The sequence below is a fragment of the Lissotriton helveticus genome, chromosome 8, assembly GCF_964261635.1.
Source record: "Lissotriton helveticus chromosome 8, aLisHel1.1, whole genome shotgun sequence".
NCBI classification, from domain to species: Eukaryota; Metazoa; Chordata; class Amphibia; order Caudata; family Salamandridae; genus Lissotriton; species Lissotriton helveticus.
Window position 1 is genome coordinate 856,698,993 of NC_136069.1, and position 7,281 is coordinate 856,706,273.

Here is a 7,281-nt window from a genome sequence, read left to right on the forward strand (position 1 = left end):
CCACACCCAGGCCAAGCAAGCAGCACGGGAAGGAACAGCCGAAAAACAAACAGCCACAGGACGCACAGCACCCAGACCAAAACGTCCTCAATGCCCGACACCAGCAAAGCCGGAGAGGAGCCCAGAAAACAGGAGAAACCAGGGCAACAAATGCCAAAGGAACCAGGAAGCCAGGACCAGAGCCAAGCAACCGGACCACACAGGAGGACCCGCAGGCCCACCAAAACCCCGGAAGGAGCCCATGCAACTCCCAGGTCACATCAAAAGGGCAGGGAAGAGCATGGAACCCTCAGCACACCACCGCCCGACCTAACAGAAGGCCGGAACGAAACAGAGACAACCGCCAAGGCAGAAGCCGGAGGAAGGAGAGAAGCAGAGGGCCAGGCAGCAGGAGACCCCAGACAACCCGCAGCCAGGAGAGAGGACCCCACCGGTGCAAGAACACCACGGAGGCCCGTATCCACAAAGCCAGGGACATGAAGAAACCAGCCTCCCAGCAAGCCCGGCAGGCCAGGAGGCAGGATAGCAGACACCCCGGCCTCACAGTCAGACAGCCGGACGGGGCAGGAACCAAGCCGGGAGCAGCAAGGGAGTCAGAGGCGACCCAGGACACCAAAACCAGGAAACGCACACGAAAACACTCCACAGAGCAGGCAAAAACAGCCAGCAAGCCCAGGAGGCACAGCCCGAGGACAACCAGAGCAAGCAGGAAGCCGGCAGACCACAGGAGCCACAGGACCCCACAAAGGCCCCAACCCAGGCGAAAGAAGACCGGGAAGAGAACCGCCAGCAGGAAAAGGCCCAGAAGGACCCACCAGGAAGTGGCCACAACAGCAGAGCGCCCCACCAGGACACAAAAGAGAGCCCATGCAAGGATGCAGAGCCCAAAAAGAAGACCAACACGCAGGAGCAGAAAGCTCCAGCAGACCCCCAGCCAGAGCAGAACGGGAGTACAGCCACAGGCCACCAACCGGGAGAACCACAGACCAAAAGAGGGGAAAACAGGCGCCCCGTCAAGGACAAGGCAACAGCCAAAGACGGCCAGGCCCAAACAGCAGAGTCACGAACCCCAGGGCCTAAAAGGCGAACCACCAACAGAAACACAACCCCGGCGGGAGGGAAGCACCACAGATGAAGAGCAGGTGCCCAACAACAGCAGCCAGAGAAGCCGCACCAGGCACCCACAGGAGGCCCCAACCGGGATCAAACCAGGCAGGAACACAGGCAGCACCAGGAGGGGAAGGCAGGAAACACCCAAAGCAATCCAAAGGAAGGCACAGGGAGAGCCAGGGCATGAGCAAGGAAGAACAGAAGCAGCCAGACCCCCGAAGCAACCAAGCACAAAGAAGGCCCCGGGACAATACCCGAAGCCCCAGGCTGGAGCAAAGGAGAACAGAACAGCCACATCCAAGGCAGCACGAACCACTGAGGCGCAGGAGAACCAGGAGCCCCCCGCGCCCCACACCCCGACCAACCAAGCCAAAGCCAGGAAGCGGAGGCGCAGAGCCAGAAAGCAATCGGAGCACAGGCCACAAAACAACAGCCAGCCCGCAGCGGAGGCAAGGCCACCCAAAAAAAGGGCGGACGCAGCACCATCAAGGCTAGGTCACGACACCCACACCAGCGACACCCCGAAAAGGAGGCATGCATTTTATTTTTTTTTTTTTTTTTTTTTAGCCTACAGCACCTGGTATTCCCAGGTGGTCTCCCATCCAGGTACTAACCAGGCCTGACCCTGCTTAACTTCTGAGATCAGACGAGATCAGGTGCTTTCAGGGTGGTATGGCCGTAGGCTAAACAGAAGTGCAACCTCAACAGACCGCCGCCGAGGAAGCGAAAGGCGACTCCGAAACAAGAGCCGCAGAGGGAAAGGCGGAAGCAAGCAGGCAGGAGAGACCCCAACAATACCTGGAACCCCAGGAGCAAGCACACACGGGCCAGGAAAAAAAAGGGAAACAGCCACCGCAGAGGCGACAGGAACCCACGCCAAACCGAGGCAGGCCACCAAACGGAAATAGCGAAGGCCAGCAACACAGAGAAGCAGCCAACGCACATCAGGGAGAGGAGGACCCCCCCCCAAACAGCGCCTCAAAGAAAACACAGGAGCACGAGCGGCCAGGAGCAGGAGCACCACCAGAATGCAGCGAACCAAAGGGAGAAGCCCAGTAACAGAAACACCCACCACCCAGACCAAGGGAGAGGAGCACAGAAAGGAGGCACCGCAGAAGGGAACCAAAACCCGCAATCCGAGGCCAAGGAAGCCAGCGCCAAAGCCAAAGGCAACCGAGGGGCAGTGTAGGCCAAAGAGCACCGAACCCGTAAACAGGCCAGCACCCCGAACCAGAGGCCAGCTGCGCGAAGCAAGGAGCATGGGAGAGCAGCAGCAGAGCAGGAGTCCCCCTCCAGCCCACAGAGAAGAGGAGCCAGAGAAGAGGAAAGAAAGGGGAAAAATAGAGCCCCGAAGCACGCCGAGAGCAGAACCAGGCACCCCCAAGGGACCCAGCAGCAGGCACAGCCATCAACGCACCCCAGCCACAGGAGAGCGACGCAGCAGGCCAGCCCGAAGGAGGAGGAAAGCAGTCCAGACAGGAAAACCCAGAGAAAAACACAGCCCTAGATACGCAAGGACACGGGCACCACACACAATGTAGAGAAAGCGTGTCCACCCAAACAGACCCTGGGCCAGACACCCAAGCTCCGAAGGCGGGGAGAGGGGGCAGGGAGCCCCAGAGAGCACCAGGAGGGAGAGCACCAAGGCCGCAGCAGGCAACCAGAGAGGAGGAGAGGAGCCCCCACAGAAAGCCCCCTCCAGAAGAGCCACCAGAACGCGCACACACAGGAAGTGGGACCCAACCCAAGGCCCAAGACCAGGGCAAGGAAACCCAGGAGCAGTGAGGGGAGTCTATAGGACAGCACCAGGACACGCAGGCGCAGACATAAGCGCGGATGTAGCGAAGCGGCAGAACACAGGCATCGCATGCAAGAGGCCCCAGGGTCAAACCCCTGCAACCCCAGGAGCCTCCGGCGCGTATTGCGGCAAATACAAGAAGGAGAGCCCCCCTCAAAACCAGCCACAGACATAACAGGCATTCTCACAGAAGAGCACAAGGAACCAGGCACAGCGAAATGGTCCCAAAGCACCACTGTACACCCCAGAGCCATGACTGTAAAGTAAGCATAAATGCAAACCGGGCCGGAACCTGGGACTGAACCAGGGTATCAGAACTGCCGACCAATGCACTCCAAACTGAGCCATCTCAGCCTGCCATTCCTCCCGAAACTGCGGAGACAAACAGAGAAATCCAGAGACAGACACGGGGGACTCGCCAGAATCACAGGAAGCCGAGGGCCCCCGGGCAATGCAGGAACACGAACTGCCGGCAGACCCAGAGGAGGAGCCCCAGCACCAACAACGGCAGCCCACAGCACACAATGCAAAAAGTTGCAAAGAAGGGTAAAAAGAAACCGCTACGCGGAACTTACCCGGGAGAGAGGCCGTGACACCAACAAGGGCCCCCCTCCCCACCAGCCCAAAGCACACCACAAGAACCACGCCAGGGCCGGGCAGGCAGCCGGAGGCAAACGCAGCGCGTCTCCCCTGCATCCAGGAACCAGGAAGACGCGCCCCCTGACCCGGAAGAGACCCGGAGGCCGGCGCACCAGCCGCAAAGGGCCGGCCCGCATCCACAAAGCCAGGGACAGGAAGAAACCAGCCTCCCAGCAAACCCGGCAGGCCAGGAGGCAGGACATCAGACACCCCGACCGCACAGCCAGGCAGCCGGACGGGGTGATTCAAGCAAGGGAAGCCGCCCAAGCCCAGCAGGAGCAGCACCAGCAACCACAGCAAACTTCTGTCGACAGACAGAAAAAAAGAACAGACGGGATGCTGGGTAAGTACTGCTTATGTACTCCCGGTGGGAGGGGCAGTATTAGGGTCCCAGCATGCCTCTGCTCTTTTTTTCTGTCAGGAGATGGTTATCTCCAATTAGTTAATGAATGGGATGAGGACATAAAGGACCTGGGGGTAATTCATGGGCTATTCCCTGTTGGGTGCTTTTTGTTACATCTCTATCCCCGCTGTAATTTCTTTGTGCTTTAGGATGTCGACGTCGCATGTATGAAGGTACTCGTCATGGTATTAGTTGTAAAATACGCTACCCACAGTTAATAATATCAAAATGCATAACGCTGATAGTTTGTTATAGGGTTGTTTATCAAGTATTTGAATCTATTCTGTCATGTCAATTCTTTCAGAAATTGCTGGCAGTGTTTCTTGTCATAAAAAAATTGCAAAATAAATAAATTGCTTCATCAAGAACTTAGGGGTATATGCACAAGGCCCTATCAACACGGGAATGTCACTTTTTGTGAAGTTCCCGTGGTGATAAGGGTCTTGCCTTATGTACAAGGCAGCGTTAAGCCACTTAATGTGGCTTAACTCTGCCTTGTACATAAGGCACCATTTCACGCTGTTGGTTTGAATGGGGCGTGCAGGGGGTGCTGCAGTGGGCGTTCCACTGCAACACCCATTGTATTTGACGCTGCCTGCTATGTACAAGGGTGGGGTGCATAGGAGGCTGCGCCAAAATTAAGACCAGGAAAACCTGGTCTTAAGTTGGCGAAACGAGGAGAAATGCATTATTCTTCATCTTTTTTGCTTTTTCCATGTGTGCTGCTTTGTGCAGCACACATGGAAAAATCAAAATGCCCTGGTCTGTGGAGAAGTGTGGCTCACCGATTAGAGCGGCAGACCCTGAGGTAGAGGTCTGGCCCGGGACCAGGGTTCAATGCCCGACGCTGCAGGGTCTTGGGCTCAATATCCATGGACTCGATAATTCTCGCCTCGGTGCCTACTCTAATCATGGGTCCCACTCTGCAACTCCGGGCAATAGCTTGCTTAATCTCCACAACGGCCTCGAAAGCACTAGGATGCCTGGCTTCACCTTGGGGGTGCCCAGTAGAGGGCATCTCACAGGGAAAGCCAGGAAGGGTTCCACAGCGGTATACAGCGCCAGGATGCCTGAAAGGTGATAGTGCGCTTTACAAGTATACATACATTTACATTTACAGTACACATGAAAGTTACCAAATGGCATTTTAGGATTGTTTATGTGCAGGAAGGGACACCTTCCAACATATAACTAAGTATGGGTGCAAAATCCGTTCCGCTCGCGAATCTCGCAAAATTGCCGAAAAATCCGCAAAACCGCTCGCGGGCAGATTATTATTTTTTTTTGCACATGCCCGAGTTGAAGCTCAAATTCGGTAACGTTCAGCCCCAAAAATTAGTGAACACGGCCGAGGATAGGCAGGTGTGCTTCCTCCCTATATCTACCGTCTACAATTAGATGTAATCCTTGATGGAGGTCTTTGCATCCACGAGTTTCTCGAGCGCAATCCCCGTGTACTTGCAGTGACCAGGAGGCTGCTTCCTTCTCATCTGCTGCTCTGATCGGTCTCTGACCCTTTATAAACAAGAGGCATGTGAACTCGCATGGAAGCCCCGCCCGTTTGGCCCCGCCCCACACACACTAGGGTATGCAACGTCTTCCCGCCCTTTCCTCACTATGATGGACAGCTCACTCGAGGGACCTCGGCGCATTTCGGCGCGTGGTCACATATATTTGTGCAAATCCGCGAGTTCGCAGATTTTCCCGTGAACTCGCTGATTTTTTTGCCATTGCGGGAGATTTCGCGGACCGCAAATACGCAAAATTCGCCCATACTTACACATAACCAACCCTCCCCTGCATACAAACAACCTTGCACTCGTGCCTAGTTGTGAAACTTAGCGCCATCGCAGTGGGAAACGCAAGGCTGCACCACATTCTTGTAAATATGGTGCAGCCTTGCGTAGCCCAGGTGGCTAACGACATGCTCCGCCACTTCATCATACATATCCCCCTTAGTTTCATTGATTTGTGTCTGTCTTAAGAATGGTTTCATTAAAGCAGAGTATGAAAACTCAAATAAATCTAATGCAATTGTTCTATTTATTCAAATATCATAACTGTACTTCAATTCACGGTGCAAACCCATAGAAATGATACAATCGTGATTGTGGTGTTTGACAAAGTTGTGTGGCGCGAGTGAAGTTTTGAAAATTAGTTCCGTTTCAAAAATGCAGTATTTCCTTTTACTTTGCTGTATTAATTTATTGGTCAGTGTCTTTCATTTCCAGTGACTGTAGTACATTAAACTGTTTTAGCCATATGTGTCAGATTTCTATGAATAAATGAATGGCTAATACAACCTTTTTTGTAGAGGAGCAATGAGCTACACAGAGTCATAATACAAACGAAACATTATTATAAAATACGAGGAAAAAGACTTTAAAAAGAGAGAAGAGAAATTGAAGAAGGTTGTCAGGAGAATATGGATTCAGTGAACAGTGCTGTGTTTAAAGAACTAACAGGCACATGCATCAAGAAATGAGTTTGCGATTCCTTATTTGCGATTTTTAAGGAATCGCAAATAAGGAATCGCAAAACGCGATGCATCACGAAAATTGCAATTAAATAAGGAATCGGTAAAAATCGCAGAAAATAATGCGAATTCTTGTTTTAGCGAACTCGCAAATTGCGATTTCGCAATTTGCGATTTCGCAATTTCCGGGGTCGCACTTTGATGCATGTTGATGACATCAGAACCAGGAAGTGTGCTCTCCAAGCCTCATTTTCAGTGCAGAGGCTCAGGGAGAGGAGGGAGCTGGCTCTGGGAGCACAGGAGAGTGAGAGAGAGCGACTGAGAACACCTGCAAGCAACTGAAAAATGGAACCTGAAAATACAGCAGAGGACAGCCAAAGTGCTAGGAAAAGAAAAGTTAAATTTTCTGAAAAAGAAATAGAAACTCTGATTGAGGGAGTAGTGCACAGCAATGACAAGCTGTTTGGAAAAGCTTCACTGAAGGTACCTGAGCAGGAAAAAAGGAAGATATGGATTAGGATTCAGAACAGAGTCAATGCCCTTGGGGTGACTCACCGTACCACAGAAGAACTGAAAAAGAGATGGTACGATCTGCGCAGTCGGGCCAAGGCGCGCATTGCAGATCGGTTGAAGGAGGCAAACAAAACAGGGGGGGGGGGCACATCACCACACACTGGAAACACTCCCATGGAGGAATTGGTGGAGTCAACAATCCAGCCTGATGCTGTTGTTGGAGTCACGCAGCTGGACACCTCAGGAGCTGCACACACGTCTGAAGGTAAGAGGAATGCAGGTTCACATTGTCCCAATTACTGAAGTCATGATGTCAGCTCAGCACAGCGCACACTGTAAAGC

General features: G+C 53.2%; 1 non-coding gene across 1 annotated transcript; it reads right to left on the reverse strand.

Moving 5' to 3' along the window:
- Nucleotides 1-1,675: 1,675 nt before the first annotated feature.
- LOC144774381 (5S ribosomal RNA) lies at nt 1,676-1,794 on the reverse strand. The gene has a single exon (XR_013600218.1). It is a non-coding gene; the product is annotated as a 5S ribosomal RNA (ribosomal RNA).
- Between the last annotated feature and the right edge of the window lie 5,487 nt (nt 1,795-7,281).